At 38.6% G+C, this 21,184-nt stretch overlaps 1 pseudogene; it reads right to left on the bottom strand.

Moving 5' to 3' along the window:
- Positions 1–302: 302 nt before the first annotated feature.
- LOC144251358 (transcription factor AP-2 gamma pseudogene) lies at positions 303–21,154 on the bottom strand (annotated as a pseudogene).
- Positions 21,155–21,184: the final 30 nt, after the last annotated feature.

Genomic DNA, 21,184 nt, shown 5'->3' with positions numbered 1-21,184 from the left:
TGGAAGTCAGAGGAAGGAGGGATGGGGTTCCAAAAAATAACGCTGAGCAAGTAAAAACAAAACAAAAACCAGTACTTGTCACCTTGGATCCTGTGTTCAAGGACAGACACTGCAGTGCTGGAGAAGCCACAGGGATCCATGAGGGCAGGTCAAGATCCTGCAAGCCTCAAGTGACAGAGGCCTTTGGATAGGTGGATAGGGGAGGTTGGAAGCTCCTCCCCTAGCAAGAACGTATCCCAGTCTGTCCCAGTGGAGAAGGATTCCTCAGTCTTTTCCCTTCCTGCCCTCTGCTCACCCCCATTTTACTTCTTGTACTTCTCCATTTTCTCCAGGGTCTTATTAGAATCTGCTGGACTCTGGTCTCTGGGGTTCATATAGGATTTGTCTATGACAATCAGGGCTTCTTTGACCTGCTTCTGCACTGCAGACACAGCGGTGCAGATGGCCTGGCTGCCAAACCTATGGGTGGGTAATCAGGCTGAAATGAGACAGGTGGTTCTGTAGGTACCTTTCCAAGATCAGGGAGGGCCTGTTGCTGCAGTTGGGTGTTCAGTCTTGATTGAGGAGGTCCATGAATTCTTTCCACACTTGCTGAGCCGCCCCCAGTGTATTTATTCTTCTTCCTTGCAATCTCGGTTTACCCTCCTGGGTGAGGCCTGGTTAAATTTTCCGCCACTGGCTTACTAGGAAACTCAACTTCACAGACATACACAAAGTCCCAAGCCAAGTCAACAGCTTTTCCTTCCACCAAGGATGTCAGGAGGGTCTCAAGAGCAGCTTTCCAAGTTTCCCAGCCAGAAGATTCAGCCCAGTCTTGTCCAACTTTTCTCCACAACGATTGGCCTCCATTTTTGGACTTGGCTTTTCTGAAAACACCTCCCAGCAGCCAGGCATTTAAGCATTCAGAAGGTGACAATCGCCTCTGCACTTCAGCCACAGTCACTTTATATTTGGACGTGGAGCTGAGGAGAGACAGTCTTCCCAGAACCAAGCAGAAGACTTCACTGGGATTCTGCACGGCTCCCACCAGCTCCTTCTGACAGGGGAGACCTAGGGGGTTCTTAATCATGGAAAATGGGACCTTTGCGGATTACAGTCTGATCAGGCCCAAGCTGGTGTGAGTTGACGTTCTGCACCTTTTCCATCTGGTGAGCCATGTCATGGAGCCCCAGGTTCTCTGCCAGGCAGGTGGCGTCCAGGGCGTGCGCACTGGGGAACAGCAGGTCTAAGTGGCTGTAGCCCATGGCACCTCCCTCCTGCCCGGAGAGATGGGGGAGCAGGCCCGCCAGGCACCCTAGGTGCAAAGGCAGGCTGGCCCCCTCCTGGCTCTGGCGGCCAGGCCAGGGCTGCTGCTGGTTGTTGGCGGTCACAGGCTGGTGCAGGGGATTGATGGCCGCAGCATAGGCTTTGCTCAGATGCAAATAGGGATCGGCCAACTGAGTGTAAACCAGCTGCTGGTAGGGCGGTGGAAAGTAGGGTGGCGGCTAGTATTCAGGGACTCCAGTGTGGGACAGCAGCAGTGCGGAACTGTAAAGAAGCTGCCCAGCGGAGGTTAGGTGGGGGATGCTACAAGCCCTGCAGCGAAGGTCTGGGCGCTTGGTTCCCCCGGGGCTCTCTGAAGCACCAACTCAGGACCTCAGGTCCCCAGCCAGATAAGTCAGAGCTTGAGCTCCAGGGGTAAGTCCGCTTGCAGCAAACACCGTGAGCACCAAGCTCACTCATCAGCCTGCAAATGTTGGAGTCATAATTTAATTTTAAATAATGGCTATATTTTGACACTGACTTGTAAAATTCATGAAAAGTTCATGGTTGTCTCTTGATAGCTGCTGAAAATTGGTATTAGCACATGACTCAATGGGGACATATTAGAAGGATTTTCTTTAAAATCAGGAAGACGACTGTTTCTATTATCATTGTACCAAAAGTCCTATCAGTAAACAGAAGAAAATTTAAAATGAAGAGCATATAAACTGGAAAGAAGAAAAAGCAACTGTTATAACTTGCAGATGATGTGACTGTATAGATAGAAATTTTTTAAAAAAATGATTGCTTAGCTATTAGCTCAATATTCAAAAACTAATGCTATATTGGAACACTAGCTATACTTACAAAGTAGGAGAGAATATCAAATGGTAACAAAATATACTGGCTCCTAAGAATGCATCCTACAAAATGATGCAAGTGTTTATGGGGATCATTATAAAAACTCTGTTGGGAAATGGGAAGAGGGGGACTACCTAAATGCAGTCTGCAAGAACTACAAGCAGGAAGACTCCATATATTTAAGGTATCATTTTCCCTAACTTGAGCTAAAGGTTCACTAAAAGCCCAATTGAAAGTCCAGGAGGTGGGGCTGGGGATGTGGCTCAAGTGGTAGCATGCTTGCCTGGCATGAGCAGGGTGCTGGGTTTGATCCTCAGCACCACATAAAACTAAAATAAAAGATGTTGTGTCCACCGAAAACTAAAAAAATAAAAAATTTAAAAAAATTAAAAATAAATATTTTAAAAAATCTCTCTCAAAAAAAATAAATAAATAAAAGAAAGAAAGAAAGAAAGCAAGCCCAGGAGGCTGTTCATAAGACTTGAAGGAGTGACTCACATGGCTCAGGGTTCTTAATCCAGGGGAATGAAGGGAAGGGGCTATGTAAACATGAGTAGAAGACAATTACATCTTTATTTTCACTAACCTCTAACTCAACTCAACATGACAGGCCACACAGGTTCAGCATGCCCTGTGCATTTGGTTAACCAATATAAATTAGATATTTTTATAGCAATCATTGCATGGTTAGAAATACAGTTTGTGTCTCATTTCTTCAAAATAACAGTAGTTATTAAGTTCATCGCCAGATTTTGTTCTTTTGCATGCTAATTAATAGCCAAGGATGGCTATTATATTAACATTTCTAGTACCCTCATTACTGCACTTTAATAATTGCTTTTCTCTGTAATTCCAGATGCAAATGTTCTGCATCTACTAGCATTACTCTGAGAAGGGGCTCATTGGCTTCAGCAAACTGCAGAATGGATTTGTTCATGGCACACACACACACACACACAAAAAAAAATGGTTAAGAAGCCCCAAAGTGGTTGGTATGTTACTGGAGCATTATGTTATGGGGCATTATGGGCATTTCAATGAATTCTGTTCAGGCTTTGCTACCTGGAGTGTTACCATGGCAATTTCTCCAATGCAACAAAACTCTAGTCAGAGTTATTCGTATTGTAGGCTAAGGGGTTCCCCCATTGGTGGGGGGGGGGCAAGTGAGGGTTAACCCATGAACTGTTTAACATGAGGGCCTGCTCCCCTTCCCAGCCTGGGCCCCAGCAGGCCTTCCTTTATGAATGTCCATTGACAGCCATGGCCCATGGCTCCCCCTGTAGTCACTTCTGCTCACATTTTTTTTCTCACCACTATGGTGTCTCCCCTGCCCCCAAACACACACACCCACATCCCTTAACTTGCTGAGAACTAAGCACAGATTTGAGAAGCAGAGTATGCAAGGTATAAGTCAGAGAAAATGAAACAGTTGACTAATCTTGGGATGTTCCTTAGCCTCAGCCTTCTCATCTATACAATGGAGATCACACAACCAATAGGGTTGCTGCTAGGATGAAAAGCATTTGCATTATTTTCTTTATCGTGAAATAAGTTATCACATATTAAGACCCTACAAATAATCCTGTGAGGACAGTTATCACATATTAAGACCCTACAAATAATCCTATGGAGGACAGTTGTAACCTCCACATCCAATTTAAAATACAAGTGTAGAGGGGAGGCATTCACAGTGCCAAACAACACATTCATTCATTCTCCAAAGCTTAGTATTAAAAAGAAAAAGGAAAAAAAGACTGGTCACAGTAGTGCATGCCAGCAGCTCAGCAGGCTGAGGCAGGAGGATCACGAGTTCAAAGCCAGCTTCAGCAACTTAACAAGCCCTTAAGCAACTAAGCAAGACCCTGTCTCTAAATGAAAAAATTTAAAAAGGGCTGGGGATGTGGTTCAGTGTTAAGTGCCCCTGGGTTCAATCCATGGTACCAATAATAATAATAACAGTAATATTTTTAAAAAGAAACAACTTTTATAGTATAATCTTTCCTTGGGAAAAACAATTTGATACTTTTCTTAAAAAAATGATGATTTTCTTTATAACCCTAACTGGAAGGCCTTAGAATCAGCTATTCCAATTGATTCCTGAGGCCACCTGTGAAATCATATGATCAAAACAAGGTGCCCTGCTGCCCCGACCCATGCGGGCAGCTGAACTTCAGGTCGCTCGTGTGAATTTCCAGGGACACCAAATAAAACACAGACATACACTTTACCTTTAAACAAGCTTCAGGAAGGCTCCATGGCTTTCAGCCTCAAGCTCCCCAAATGGGAGAACAAGGGAAAGTCAGGAGAGGCTGGCCAGAGAGGGGGAGCACGTTCGGAAGTGGGCTTTTATTGGGGGGACCTTCATTCTTAGAAAGTTCCATCCAAAAAAAGGTCAGAGGGGCAGGTTACAAAGGAAAGGTGAGTGTAATTCAACCCAAGTGGCTTCAGGGCGACACACCTATGTATGAAGACAAGTCCTCAACTTCCAGGACTGGGCAATGTCCAGGTCACTATGAGATGTAGTGATGGTCAAAGCCTCTCCTCTCAGGGATTGAGAACACGAATCATTCAGAGTGACCTCCCACAGTGCCCACCTCCTGTGAGGCCCTGGCACAGGAGGATCTCTCTACCTGTGTACTGGGACAGTACAGTTCCTGCACTTCTGCATCTTCCAGCTAATTGACATACACACAAGGTAAAGTCTCAGGTACCCTCAGAAATCTTCACTCCTTGATGTTTTCAATATGAACTGTTCTTTCTTTTATACTATGATGCCTGGAGCGAAAGTTGGTAGGATCAGATGTCATTTTTATTCTATGACATCATTACAAAATATGCAGTTTCCTTAACTGAATATTATTCTTATAAATAATCTGAGAAATAATATGTCCATAAGAAATAGATAAATCTTGAAAGGCTTCAAAGCTATGAAAATTATTCAAAGAAATTTTTTTAACAGGTGAGATGATAAAGCAATTGTAAAGAACTATAACTTAGGAGAAAAGAAAGCTGAGTACAAATAATAAGCTTATAAGAATGAACATAAGAGAAAAGGAAATACTGTAGTTAGGCCAAAGCAAATTTATTTCTCTGTATAATAGCCACTCATATACATGAGAATGATTCTGCAAAATTATCTCAACTTTTGAGTGCACTTATTCGTTCATAAGTATGAACATAATCAAGGTTGTGTTTCTAAAAGAAGCTTTAGAATTGGGCTAGGGGCATAGGTCAGTGGTAGAGTGCTTATCCAGCCTGAGCAAGGTGATGGATGGATTCCATCTCTAGCACCACAAAAGAAAAATTTTTAGTTGTGATATGTTTTATAGAAAAACTAAACACATCACAAATGTACACAATTGACACTGATTCAGGTCAGATTGCTAGGGCTATCCTCCTAGGCTGTCTGATGCAACAAATTCATATTTATAAAACATTTAAACCATATTGAAAAGCCACTTTAATCAATAGCCTGGTTGTTTGTCATGCCATAATAACAACCTTAGACTGAAATAATAAAATAATATTTCAGCTTCTGATTTTAAAACTTAAGACACACTCATTCTTATGGATTTAATCTCTGGTAACAAAAAGAAAAAAAATCATAATAAGAACCAGAGGGTCTAAATTTTCCAGGTGGGTGTGGGGTTATATTGTTGTGGAATAATTGAAAACTGCTGCACAATTTTTTAAACCCTAGAAATAATATGAAAAATTTCATATGGTCATTTCTACTTAGAGAAATGTTTCTTCTGAAAATACCACAGACTTTAAAAACTTACAAAAATTTAACAAGTGTACTGTCACATTGGATCCATAAATATAATAACATGTTGGGTTTTCAGGATAAGACTTAGGCTGCAGGAGAATTTTTTTCACTGTCTTAGAACACACACACACACACACACACACACACACACACACACACAATCTGATAATTTGAACATTTGAAGTTGAGAAGAATTTAGAGAAACTTTATTTAGTGACCCTGTAGGAGAGTAAAATATCCTACCCCAGACACATTTCTTTGGCATATTTCAAATTGGATAATTCAGAGAAACTTCAGGCTCTGTGAACACAGGAATGGTTCTGAAAGGTGGTTCTTTTCCAAAAGAAAAGTATCTATCTACATTAGTAAATAGCAGCTGTGCATTGGGGTGGGAGGTCCATTTTATATCCCCCACCTCTTTTCTGCCTAGGAGGGCTATAAACACAGCAAATAGAGATTGGGATTCTAACACCTGACCCAGATAGTTGGCCACAGGTGGTTGTTGCCTGGAAGACCCCTGCTGCATCACAAGATACTCTTGCTGGCTGTGCATATCCAATCCTCTTATGATCTCTCCCCACCCCCACCCCTGCTGGGTTTTCCCTTTTTCCACCTTAATAAATTTGTATAGCTCTTCTCCAATTTAATCTCCATCAGGGTGAACCAGTGAACTTTGAGAAGGCCCAATAGAAATGTCCCTTTGTCTGAGCAACACCATGTGTGGATAGTGACTTTTCTTTTATAAATCCAAATCTAAATCTACACCCTATAAGCATTACTAAAGCAAGAAAACTTAAAATATAAGAATTAACTAAATATTTAAATTGCTCACAGAAAAAAAGTGTTTGTTCTATAATTTACCAGCAATAGTGATTGTAAAAACTTCTTAAATACACTGGTAGGACTGTAGATGCATGAATTAAATACACCCCGTGGATACATTCAGGGGTCACCTAGCCACCACAGGTGAGCCTCCTTGGCTACAGCAGGCCCCATAGAAAGTGCATTATGGGCCAGGCATGATGGTGCAGGGCTGTAATCCCAGCAACTCTGGGAGGCTGGGCCTCAACAACTCTGCCTCAAAACTAAAAAATAAAAATAAAAATGGCTGGGGATATACCTCAGTGGTTAAGCATCCCTGGGTTCAATCTGTAGTTACCCACCCCCAATTAAGAAATGAAAGAAAAAATGTAGACTGAGGAAAACCACATGCTTGAATGATCTCATCCACCCATTCTACACCATGAACACAATTTCCAAGTTTAGGGGAAGATATTCTTATATAAAACAGTGAATGAACCAACAAGCACTCATTGAAACAAAACATGACTTTTTTCCTAAGTAGGAAACAAGTCTCACAATTGACAGCATGCACAATTTATTTTCTACTGAGCATTCTTCTCTTTGACACAAAACCAAATCTCAATTTTTTAAAAAATGTTTAAGGTTAAAATCCACTGTGTTCCTGAAGAACATAAATAAGAACATTCTCCTTCCTTATCTTCCCCACCTGGTGATCTCAGTCCCTATTTTTATAACAATTGAGATTTTCAGATAGCTGTTCAATATCTACTAATTTAGATCTTATCAAATTTTCCTGTTTTATTAATTTGTTTTGCATACTATTGATAAGAGTTTTTTTCACTTCATTTTCTTTGGATTCATTCTCTCTTCTTTGTGAAGTACATCCTTTCTTTTCTTTTCCATTAAGTTTATAGGTTAGTGAGTAGGTAGAATTTCTGAATAATATCATATTGAGATAGAATAAATAAAAGATAGGTAGAAAGGAGACAAAGGAAGAAAAGGGAGACTACTTTAAACTCAAAGCCTTGTGATAAATTTCCTCATACCTTCACTCTCTGGTCAGTTTTTCTCCAAGGGCTGTCACTTCCCAAGCCAGATTTTTTTCTAAGAGCCTGAGTTCCCAAAAGGTGCATCTCACTCCCTTGACAGCCACATTCTTCCTGAATATGGATTTCTTGCTTTCCTGAATAAATCTCTGCTCCTCCCTCTCTGACATGGGTGTTTTGTTTTTGCTGCTTGGACTAACCAATAAGCTATGAGCCTTTCTTTTTATCTTGAATTCTCCCTTAGTGAATTTCTGTTGACAGCAGTGATAATTTCACCACTTTGTCCAACAGTTCACTAATCCTAGAAACACTGTATTCAATTTAACTTTACCAACCACTCAGACAAACCAAGGATTTAGATGGCAACATAACAAAGGACTTACAGAGTCTGAGTCCTTCAGGCAGCACCTGTTCTAAGTCTTCTGGCAAGAAATTGAACCTGCAGGACTCCAATCAGTGGTTCCACTGCTTGCTCAAATATTAGAGAAATTTTCTGTTGGGTCTTGAATATCCCAAATAATAGGACATTACAAAGAAGACTGAAGCTTCAGCCAAAGTTCCAGGAACCACCCAGGGCTATGGAAACAGAGGCCAATGTACACCAGTCCCAAAAATCACGTGGCATTACAATTCCTTCTCCAGAGAATAAAACCACTAAATCAGGTGATGGAACCACAAGCAATACAGTTTCTGAAAGCCACATCCTAAAAATATTTAGAAAGTTTCATAATTTTAAATATCAGACACATTCATAATAACCTCCCAATGAAATAAAAAAAATGTTATGTTTGTTAGTCAAAAACCAAACTTTATCCAATTTTTTTTCATGGGTTAGATATAATTGACCCTGCCTCCATGCACATCTTATACGTGCAAGTATACCTTATCCTAAAGTGTATACAGGAAAAATTTAATGAATGCTACAGCACAGATAAGAAATAGAATATATTTTCCCCCACTTTGCGATTTATAATCTTGGAAGAAATTTTTTATTGCTGTGATATTAATGAGCATATAATAAGAATGCAATTTCTAATTTTAATCTAATCAAAATGCTAAGTGTTTTGTAAATTGCACTGCTATAATCATTGGTATTCATGTATCACTATAGTATACTGATTTAGTTCAAGTTGTGGAATCAACCCAAGTGCTCAACTGATGAAAAAATGAATACAACAGACTTTTACTCAGCCATAAAGAAGAATGAAATCATGTCATTTGTTAGTTAAATGGATGGAACTAAAGAACACCATGCTAAATAAAATATGTGAAGCCAGATTCACACAGTCCAAGGATAAAATGTTCTCTCTCATATGTGAAGCAAGAGAGGGGGGGAAAAAGAATAAAAAAAGAATCTCATGAAGACAGGAATCAATAGAGTAGAAGAAAGGGATAGAGAGGAAGAGAGGAGAAAAGGGCATGGGGAAGTCATGGGTAATGAAATCTACCAAATTAGTTATGTCCCTCCATGAATAAATCAAAGTGAATCTCACTGACATGTATAATTATAATGCACTAACAAAAAATAATAATAATAGAAGAGAGATCAGTAGAATAGAGTAAGTGTATGGGAGAGGAAGGGAAGGAATAGAAGGAAAGGTATTGGGGAATGAATGAGACTAATCAAATTATGATATATGCATATATGAATATGGCATAATAAACTCCACTATTATAATTATAGTATACAAATAATAACAATTTTTGAAAGTCAAATGTTTTATGCTTCTATTAGTTTTCACTATAATATATTGAAAATACCCAATATTTTGAATCTAATGATATTTTTACCTCTTTTTCAAGCTAGCTCTCTATTCCATTATTGAAGATTAAAGTTTCTAATGGATAAGAAAGGATATACAGTATAAAGGGACAACTGAACTAAGCAGCCTTATGATCACACAATGATATGTTCAATGTCTATGTCATAGCACCATTTTCAAACACTTAAAAAGAATTGAAGTGTTTGACTCTTAAGCAAATACAGAAAGTTTTGTAAGATCATCAACAAATGATCCAGGGAAAGTACATTTTTGAGGAAGTAGAAATTTACAGGCATTTTTGAGAGGACATGAGAAAGAGATGGCTAGATTACATAAAAACTAATTAATGTCCTAGAGGACACTAACATCTTTATCTTTCCTATCTGCAGAACTGCACTCATCAATTTAGCAGATAACATTTCAGTGTTTCAATTATAATCAAATAGTAAACAAGTAAGAGAGCTATGGGAGTTTTATCCTAGATAATTAAGAAATAATGGGTACCAGTGAAGCCAGATTTACAGATAGGTAGTTAGTGTAGTTAGGTAAATCCGGTCTAATATCAAGTAAGATAAATGAAAAGGAGGCCATTATTGAGAATGGAGTCCAGGAAACCAGAGCAACACTTGGGGAAATTGAAATGTTAATGTCCCCAAGGCCCGGAACCCATTCTTTTTTTTTTTTTTAAGAGAGAGTGAGAGAGGGGAGAGAGAGAGAGAGAATTTTTTTTTTAATATTTATTTTTTAGTTCTCGGCAGACACAACATCTTTGTTGGTATGTGGTGCTGAGGATCGAACCCGGGCCGCACGCATGCCATGCGAGCGCGCTACTGCTTGAGCCACATCCCCAGCCCCCCCAACCCATTCTAAGGAACAGTTAATGAAACAGCTCCCAGCAAACAGGGAAATGCTAATCAAAAGCTGCCCCAGGCCTTTCCTGCCCAGATTACTCCTCCAGCCCATCTATTCCCCACCTTTTGGGCCTTCCCACCTGCATTCTATCACTGAAAGATAAAGAGAAACAAAAGGCATGAATGTGGGAAAGCTGGAAGAAGACCTTAGCACTATATAAAAAAGGGAAGACCTCCACCTTCCATGGATTCCACCTCTTGGGTCCCCTTCTTCCTCCAGGGAGAAGTCTTTTCTGCTGTCCTTTAATAAAGCTTCTACTTTCCACTCTACACTTGCCTCAGCATGCTTCTCTGGTGTTATACCTCAGCATTCCAAGAAGCAAGCCATAAATAGCGGTAACACCTGTTAAACAATGCCTTTGTAGAAGACTGAGAGGTCACACTATCACACTCTTTGGCAGTATTTAAAAGTGGTACAGAATTTTCTTTTTTTTTTTGTCCGTTGAAAGTTTATTATTGTGTCCAATCTGTATTTTTCAGCACTAAAAAATGACAAAATCATGGAATTTGCAGAATTTTCTTAAGTAGTGATTTGAAAAAACATTCAAAGCACATAATTTTATGCTTTAGAATTGAAACTAGAAAAAACACATATCTATATTTTGGAGAAACATTTTATATTTGGTTTTATGCCTTTCAGAAATATACAGAAATGTATAATGCAGTTTTTAAGAAGCTATTCAATACTAACAGCACAGGCCTAAGGCAACTGGATTATCAGTGGGTCCCAGAGGCAGGTAGAAATGTGTAAAATTTACAAGACACACTAAAGAACTTTGCGTGTTGAAATAACCCTTCAAAAGTTCTAAAAAAAATAAGTGAGGAAAATATCCTAAAGTTCAATTCATCGTTGTTATTTAGAAACCTGAGGCTACAGCTAAACCCTAGATCAATACTTTCAAATCATTTAAGCTATTTTACACTTTTATATTCAAAAGTGTATATATTATATTGCTTTCTTCCCCAGTCAAAAGTGCCCTTCATATTTCGAGAAAAAAATTCTGGATCACTATAGGTAGGACATATACTTTGAGTCACAATTACCTAGGAATATTATATTTTATATTCCCTTTGTGATTTAAAGGGAAAATTCACCATAACATATACTTATTTTTTATTGATTTTTTTAAATACATGGCAGCAGAATGCATTACAATTTTTATTACACATATATACCACAATTTTTCATATCTCTGTTTGTATATAAAATAGATTGACACCCAATTTGTGTCTTCATACATGTACTTTAGATAATGATGCCCATCTCATTCCACCATCCTTGCTAACCCCCTGCCCCCTCCCTTTCTCTCCCACCCCTCTGTCCTATCTAGAGTTCATCTATTCCTCCCATGCTCCCCCTCCCTACCCCACTATGAGTCAGCCTCCTTATATCAGAGAAAATATTTGGCATTTGTTTTTTGGGGATTGGCTAACTTCACTTAGCATCATCTTCTCCAACTCCATCCATTTACCTGCAAATGCCATGATTTTATTCTCTTTTATTGCTGAGTAAAATTCCATTGTATAAAAAAAATCACATTTTTAACATTTACTTATTTTTTTAAATAAACTCATCAATGAGTTGTTCCCTTCTTTTTTTTTTGAGAGAGAGAGAGAGAGAGAATTTTTTTAATATACATAATTTTTTTTTTTTTTTTAGTTTTCAGTGGACACAACATCTTTGTATGTGGTGCTGAGGATCGAACCTGAGCCGCATGCCTGCCAGGCAGGCGCGATACCACTTGAGCCACATCCCCAGCCCCTATTTATTTTTTTAGTATTTATTTTTCAGTACTCAGTGGACCCAACATCTTTATTTTATTTTTCTGTTGTGCTGAGGATCGAACCCAGCACCCCGCAGATGCCAGGCGAGCGCGCTACCACTTGAGCCACATCCCCAGTCCTAACATTTACTTATTTAAGGACAGTTTCCTGTCCTTTATCAGGTACTTTGGAATGATTTGATCTCACTTTTACCAAACAACTCACACAGAGAAGAAGATTTTCCTTGAGACCCATGAGGCCTGAGTTCTCCTCATAATACCCTACAGGCCTGGCAGGGGCACTGAGAATGGGTCCTTATGGTCATTTAGTTTGCTTTTGCTTAAAGAATCCCCTACAATTCCACAAGCTTCAGACCCCACCAAGCCTAGATCTCTCCTCACTTGGCACTCTGGGCTTAGCAGTCACATGAACTTTTATTAAAGAAAATGCTATTGTTTTCTGTAAGTATGCAAACACATCCTAGTCTTCATACTTCTGGGAAATGTGTTCACATACTATGAATACCGATCTTTTTACTAGTTTGTCAAAAGTTCTTTTTAAAAAACTCCAAGTTCAAATGCCCATAAAGACACTGATCCCTGTTTCCAGGGCTATTTCCCCAATGCCTACATCAATGCATGGCTTCCCATTCACAGGGGGCCTTCCTACACATACCAGGTTGATGCAGATCCAACTCACTATAGGCAAACAACAAGCATGCTACTGAGGAAAGAAGAGCCTGACTCAGTTAAAATATCAGCAGGAGTTTAGACCCTGTTATCCAAGGCTTTATAGACTATATTGATCCTCTTAGCACTCATAGCTTTACTTGAGATTGAACATGTTCCTTTAGCAATAAAGAGTATTGACAGCACTTATCAAATAAGGACAAACAATCCATGTCCACTAAATGACTTGACTACTGAGAGAAAACTCTTAGAGAGTTTGACAAAGACACTACTGAACATTTTTTTAATAAATGTTCATGACATTATATGGGAGACTTTCAGAGCCTCCATTCTACATGCCCCTGATTTATACCAAGTATTTAAGGTTGATTGTGTTCTCAGATAAGAATAACTTATACACTACAGTTGTGTTGCTATTAGATGACATTGTGGATATTTATACTTGAAACTGGTAATACTGTGCAGGAACTTGTAGGATTAATACACTATCACCAAATATGATATAAAGTAATGCTTTCCACGAGGCTTCAATGAAGACAGTGTACAAATCTTCAAATCAAGGTATCAATATGGAGATTCCTCAGGTCAAGCATATTACTTGAACATCATGGGTTTGCTTCCCATGTAGGCCAACAAAATAGACTTGGTCTGCACCTCCAGTCATGGGCAGGGACATTTCCATGAGTGATTTTTTGAACTTAATGGAAAGGAAGGAAGACATCAATGGATGAAAATAAACATTATCACTCTTAGAAGAGTGACTCAAAGTGTATGTTCTACCTATAGTGACCCAGAGTTTGTTTTTTTTTTTTCTTGGAATATAAAGGGCACTTTTGACTGGGGAAGAAAGCAAAAGGAAGCTTCTGGAGAAAATTACACGTGCAGAGATTCCAAGTCAGACCTACTCACTGAATTGACTCCCTGGATCTGTAAGTGTGGTCACTCCTCAGATATCACCATCAAGGAATGAAATTGCTAATATGTACTTCAATCCTCCTTAGAGTAGTGGAGGCACAGAAGCTGTCAGGTAGAGTTTGTGCTTTACCTACATGGAGCGAATGATGCAGCTGTTAGATTCCAACTGTGTAGTTGCTACATGGGAGAAGAGTGAACCCTATACTTCAGAGTGACAATCCATGAGACAGATTTAAAGCACTGGATAAACAATCAAAACATGGACATTTTATTATTCTCCCTCTTTTTCCTCCAAATACCCAGAAATTAATAAATGGCAGATTCCCAGGGAAAATGATAAAACAGAGTTACCTTCTTCCTCCACTTGTGCCTCCCAAAAGGAAGTAAAGGAAATGACAACTGCTCATACAGAAAACTGAACTCTAACTCAGAATCTGTGTTCAAATTTCCCCTAGAGTTCCCATCAAGAATTTCCCACATAAAACACTCTCATCTTGACTAAAAGAGTTTTAGAAGGCAGCCCAGGCAGTTGCTCATATTTTTAAAATAATAGATCCTGTGTCATAGACTATATATAGTTGCAGTCCACTCAACTTGGTTTAACCTCAGGGACAGAGAGAGTAGAGAGGAAAAGAAAAGAGAGAGAAAGGGGGAGGAGTGAAGAGGAAGGGAGGAGGAAAAAGTAAAGCACAAGCCAATGGTACAGGCTATCTAGAAACATTTTACCCTCTGTGCAAAATTCTCCTGACTCAAAATCTCCTTCTGATTAAAAAGATCATGTCAAAATGTGCATGATCTCTGAGAGTGCAACTTCCAGCAAGTCCTGTTCTGGAAGAGCTGCTCTCATGACCAAACTTCATGTGAGCTGACCCATAAGGAAGAATGGTTTCCTCCTGAGAACCAGCATTCAGTCTGTATGGGAAGAAGATCTATGCATTTTTTTAGATATCTTTGTGCTTCTCATTACTTTCATGTTGGTGCTCAAGAACATTTCAGTTTAGTCATAAAGTCTACAGGAAAGGACTATTTAAGTTCTTAAAGCACTTCTTAAGGAAATGAAGGTTAGCCAGTAAAAGCATTTAGCAACACTGAGGTCCATGGCTTTGTATTGAACCTAATTTTCTACCCTGCCAGCAAACTCCTCTTTAAAATTTCTCATAAACAGGAGGCTGAGGCAGGAGGATGGCAAGTTTGAAGCCAACCTCAGCAAATCAGCAAGGCACTAATCAACTTAGGGAGGCCCCATCTAAGAAATAAATAAATAAAAGGGCAGGGGATATAGCTCAGTGGTAAAGTGCCCTGTGGTTCAATCCAAATACAGCAAAATTAATTAATTAATTAACTAATTTAATTTCTGACAGGATAGCACAGACATGAGAATAAACTCTTTATGACTTGGTAATAACAGATTTCAAATACAAGTTTTAAGTACCTTACTTGTACACACATACACACAAATACTTCCCAAATACTCAGAAAACAAAGAAATATTAGCTTATCTATTAACTTATCTATCATACCTAATGAGATTAATAACATTTATTCACCATTATTTCTACTCCCAGAAGTCATACTATCAGAATGGGAGCCCTAAGGAATTATCAAATGTATTTTTTCTAGTCTCTGTGAACCTTTAAAGCCACAAGCCATTTAAATATAATCTTGACATTTGAAGAACCATCACAGCCATCTCTTCCCTGTGGAGATTGACCTTATTATCTAAAAAGGTTGTGGCAATGTAAATTTATTTTTAACATTAATTTGAGTACTAAATATAACAAAATAAAAAGAGGTGATACATGAAAGCTAGTGTTGATATTTACAGAGTCAGCCAGAGAGCCACAGGGAGTTGGGCTTAGAAACACATCTACTGCAGGCAGGTGTACTGCCCCTCCCCACAGAGCACCTGCACTGTGACTCCTTAGCAAGAATGCTCAGGGTCAGAGGGGGCATTCTCTTGGGTTCCAGGGAATGCAATACCAATGAAAAACAAAGAGTAAAACTGCTTACAACATCAAAATCATGCAATTAAAACTAAGGAAATGGGAGAGGCAGCAAAAAGCCCCCTGCTCCTCTCATGGCAATGGTTTCTGAAGCCACATTTACTCCAAGTTATAGTGACCTCCAGTGACTTGTTTTTTAATTGTACTTCAGTGACTGTGTGTAGGAATTATCTGGTAATTCATTTCTACAAGCAAATTAATTAGTCTGGTTATTTTTAAATCTCTTAGCAAAATGACAATGCTTTCTTGCAGGACTTAATGATTGGGTTTCATGTAAATGCCCCATTTTAATTAATTCATGGAGGTGGTTACACAAAGCTAAGTTAAAATTGTGTCTGAAATGCAGGTCGATATTTGCATGTTCATTTGTTTCAGGGACTCACATACACTATGGTCTTAAATAAGTGAAATGAAATCATTAAACCAGTTGGCACAGAGGGATGAATGGTGGAAGAGTAACTTTGCAGTGCTTTTCCCTTCAGGTTAAACTTTCCCATGATGACAAAGCTTAATCTGGATACATGGCAGTAAAGTGAATTTCTTGAAAGACACATTAATTTGTCCTCCTGCCCACAACTTGCCTTCTTTTTTTTGGGGGGGGGGGCAGGGTAGGGAAATGGTACTGGGGATTAAACTCAACCATTGAACCACATCCCCAACCCTATTTTGTATTTTATTTGTATTTTATTTAGAGACAGCATCTGAGTTGCTAAGCACTTCACTGTTGCTGAAGCTGGCTTTGAATTCATGATCTTCCTGACTTTCAGCCTCCTGAGCCACTGGGATTACAGGAGTGCACAACCACACCCAGTCACAACTAATTAAAAAAAAAAAAATTAATGAGGGATGGAGGGAGGGAATGAAGGACATGAGAGATGTTTTAAAAATTCCTCAAGAAAAAGAAAAGCCCTGTGATCAAGATTTTTTAAACTTTTTTTTTTAATTGTCAGATTAAAATACCTTGAGGACTGCTGAAACCATTTGGCTAGCATATCATAGCATTAATCCAGAGCAGAGCAATCAACGTGACTACCCTGAACCCACAAAAATCAGAAGCAGAACAAATCACAAAACACAAGCATTTGAACATTTAAAACAACCCGAATGACAAACCATTTTTTCTTCTAAGCAAAAGCCCTCTCGAGAGAAGAGCTGGAAGTCTCCCAGAACATGCCAGGGAAATCCAGGTTTATTCCTGTACCCTACTGCTGTGCCTGCCAGTGCAATGCCAGAGTTCTCTGGTCCACCTCACTCTGCAGAGTTCCAAATGCAAGGATCTACACTATGCAGAACAGAGCCAGTTTGATGGCTATTACTTTTTCTTACATAGTTCCTATGAAATGCATTTGTAATGAAATGGCGTTAAGTGAAGGCACTTGCAAGCTCCTATTATGTTCACTCACCTCATCTCACCTGTCAATATTCTAGCACTAATTTTAGGTTCTTGCACTTACTCAAATTATGCAAAACAGCAGCCTACATTTAGGTTCACAAAAGTCAAAACATGCTTCTTATGTTTTAGATGCAACAAGAGGAAAAACAATTTTAATCCATACTATTTTAGTGGTGGGATTTGGAGATACTTTTAAAGCTTCATTTTCAGAGACAAACCAGAGATTACATTTGTCAATATTTATTAACAATAACAACACAATTTCTAAGTTTTCAATATAAGTTTAAAAAGATCTGCTGTACTCACAAGTACTCCTGCCACTCCTGTGCTGCAGGTCTTCGAATTCAAAAGAGTGAGCATCCTGAGCAAGGTTCCAGGGACAGGGTTCACGTCCACATTCTCCAGGCTCCTCCACCCCACATCCAATATCTCACTCGATGCAGAGGTCTCTTGGTGCACATCCTCCCAGCCTTTTCTCTCCTCTCTGATGTGGGGCGAAGGTGGAACCTGCAGACACATCCACTCATCTGCCATTTTGCACTCCTTGCCCCACACACCTGCAGAGCCCCTAGGTCCAGGCTGCCCTGGTGTAATACAGGGAAGTGCAGGCAGGGACAGTAAATCTTAAACCTGGCTGACTACTGGCAATGCTGGGGAGGGAGAGCTACACACCCACTTTCCTGGCTAGTTTATCCTATGTTTCCCACTCTCAAGAGAATAACATTTCCATATATTTCAGTCTAAAGAGGCCAAGTATGATGAGTGATGCTTGCTCATTAAATGGAAATAACTGACATCTATAGAACACTTCATCCAACAACAGCACAATTCATATTCTTCTCAAGCTCACATAGAACTCCAAATAAGATAGATCACATGCTAGGATATAAAACATAACTGAACAAATTAAAAGAATAATGATCACACAAAACGTGTCCTTGAACAACAACAGAGTAAAGTAGAAAACTATAACAGAATAATACACCAAAATTCCTAAAATATTGAAGATCAAACAATAGACTTCTAAATAGCACATGAGCCAAAGTCTCAAGAGAAATTAGAAAGCATTTTGAAAATTAAAACATTTGGTTAAAATTTGAGGGATGTAGAGAAAACAGTACTTAGAAGAAAGAGTTTAGCACTGGAAAAATATACCATTAATAATTTAAACCTCCACCTTAGAAAAATAGAGAAAGAGCCTAAATAAAGCAGAAAAAAAAGAACAAGAATCAATGAAGTTTTTTAAAAGGAAAGCAATATCAAAAGGCCAACAAAATTCAAAGCTAATTTTTGAAAAGATCAATAAAATTGATCAAACTCAAGCCAAGGTAACTGAAAGAGAAGGGGAAACAGCAAAGAGAGAAGAAAAAGGAGGCAGAGGAGGAGGAAGGGTAAGAGGAGAAAAAACAGACATAAAAGATTTTAAAACTTCTAATGTCAGAAATAAAAGAATTTCATTACCACTGATGTCATAGACATTAAAAGGTTAAAAGAATATTATGAAAATTATGTATGTTATGAATTTTAAAATGCACTGATTCATTGAAAGACACAAAATACCAAAACTCAGTGTCTTCATATATTCATGATGCTATATAACAGAAAAGCACAAACTAGGTGGATTGATATCCTTTTGAATTGACGCAGAAACTTATTTCTCATCTTACTGGAGGATGAGTGGGTTAAAAATCAATGCAAGCCATCAGCAGTTTCATTGTCTGATAAGTATCCACCTCCTGGAATATGTAGGAATGTGTTCTCACATGGCAGAAGGGGTGAGGACCCCTATGGCCTCTTTTATCAAAGCACTAATCCCATTCATGAGAGTCTACCCTCAGAAATTAACTGCCTCTCAAAGGTCCTACCTCCTAACACCATCACATAGGAGACAATGTTTCAACTAATACATTTTAAAGGGATACTAACTCAGTCTACAACATTCACAAAAGCAGATATAGATAATGTTAAGTAGGTTTGGTTTATACCTAAAAAGAAAAAAAAAAGTGAATAATCAACAGCCTTCTAATAAAGAAAACACCAGGTACAGAAAATTTCACTGATGAATTATACCAAAAATTCAAGGAAAAAAATTAAGACAATGATTTATATTCTCTCTCAGAAATAGAAGAACAGAACATTTCCCAAATCATTTCATGGGGCTGTATGCCAAAACAAGATAAAGTCATAAATAGAAAAAATATGTGCTGACCAGTATCTTTCAGGAACATAAGATTTTTAAAAATTCTCAACAAAAGTATTAGCAAACAGAATCTAGCAATACATAATAACAATTCTACACTAAGACCAAGTGATATTTACTCCAGGTGTGCAAGGCTAGCTCAACATTCAAAATATAGTTAAAGTAATTAACTCATCAATTAAACTAAAGAAGAAAAATCATTTGATCATATAAACAGGTCCAGAAAATGCATCTGACAGACTTCAATGCTCATTCATGACTAAAACTTTCAGGAAACTAGGAACACCATGGAAATTCCTCAACCTGATTTAAAAATCTATCAAAAACAAAACAAGGAACCAACAGTAATGTTATACATAATGTGAACAACTGAGTGATTGCTCCTATTATCAGGAAGATGGCATGAATGCCCCATCTTATTGTTCCTGGATTCTTAGCTAATGCAGTAAAACAACAAAATTTAAAAATAAATAAATAAAAGGTATACAAATTTGGAATAAAGAAATTAAATGAATGAAATGAGAACCTCATTTTATATTTCAAAATAACTAAAAATAAGTTTAAAATGTTTTACAACAAAACTCTTATATTTGAAATATAAAATGAGTTTCTCATTTCATTCTTCTACATATGTTATCCAGTTTTCTCAAAACCACTTGTTAAAAAGGCTGTGTTTTCTCCAATGTATGTTTCTGATATCTTGTCAAGGATCAGATGATTGTACATATGGGGATTTATCTCTGTGTCTTCTATGGTATTTCACTGGAGGGCTTGTCTGTTTTGATACCAGTATCTGGTAACAATCATTAGTTTACTCTCTACTTCTATGAGTTAAACTTGAAGACCTAAATTTAAACATAAGACATTTATAAAATAACATCAGAAAGTGTCTAGGTGACCTTGAATTTGACAGTGGTTTTTAAAATTTAATAGCAAAATATAATCCATGAAAGAAAATACTGGTAAATTGGAACTTTGATAAAATGAAAAACTTTAAGAACCTGGAAGGCTGAGGTGGTAGGAGTGCATGAGTCCAGTAGTTTAAGACAAGCCTGGGCAACATAGTGAGATACCATCACAAATAATGCATGAATCAATCAACTAATCAATCAATCAATAACTAATGCTCTGAAAAAAATGTTGAAAGAATAAAGAAACAAATCATATATATTTTCACAACAAATATCTTATTAAAACCTGCATCCAAAATATAAAAGTAACTCCAAAAATACAATAATAAGAAAAAAACACAATTAGTAAATGGACTTTAAAAAATCTGAAAACCAATTTTACCAAAGGAAATCTACACATAGAACAAAAGCTTATGAAAAACTACATAATACCATGTGTCATTAGGGATTTTCAACATGATACCACTATGCCACAATTAAAATGGCTATTTTTTTTTTTTTTGAAAAATGACAATATCAAATACAAGTGAGAGTATTAAGTAAAAGGAACTTACATGTGTGTTTGGTCAGAATGAAAAATGGTACATTCACTTTGGAAGACCACTCTGAAGTTTCTTGAAAAGACAAACATATCGTCCCTTCCACGTGGCCCCGGGCGGGGGCGGGGGCCGTCCGCGGGGATGCGGCGCTGGGGAGGGGCGGCGGGGAGGTCTAGGGACCCCGGGGCCGCGGTGCGCTGCCTACCTGGAGGGGCCGCGCCCGCCGCTGCCACGTCCTGGGCCGAGCTCCTCGGCCTCCTGGCCGTGCTGCTGCTGCTGCTGCTGCTGCTGACCCGCCGGCGCACGCGGCGACCTGGCGAGCCTCCCCTGGACCTGGGCAGCATCCCCTGGTTGGGCCACGCCTTGGAGTTTGG

The sequence above is a fragment of the Urocitellus parryii genome (assembly GCF_045843805.1).
Source record: "Urocitellus parryii isolate mUroPar1 chromosome 13 unlocalized genomic scaffold, mUroPar1.hap1 SUPER_13_unloc_12, whole genome shotgun sequence".
NCBI classification, from domain to species: Eukaryota; Metazoa; Chordata; class Mammalia; order Rodentia; family Sciuridae; genus Urocitellus; species Urocitellus parryii.
This window is presented reverse-complemented; position numbering and strand designations above follow the sequence as displayed.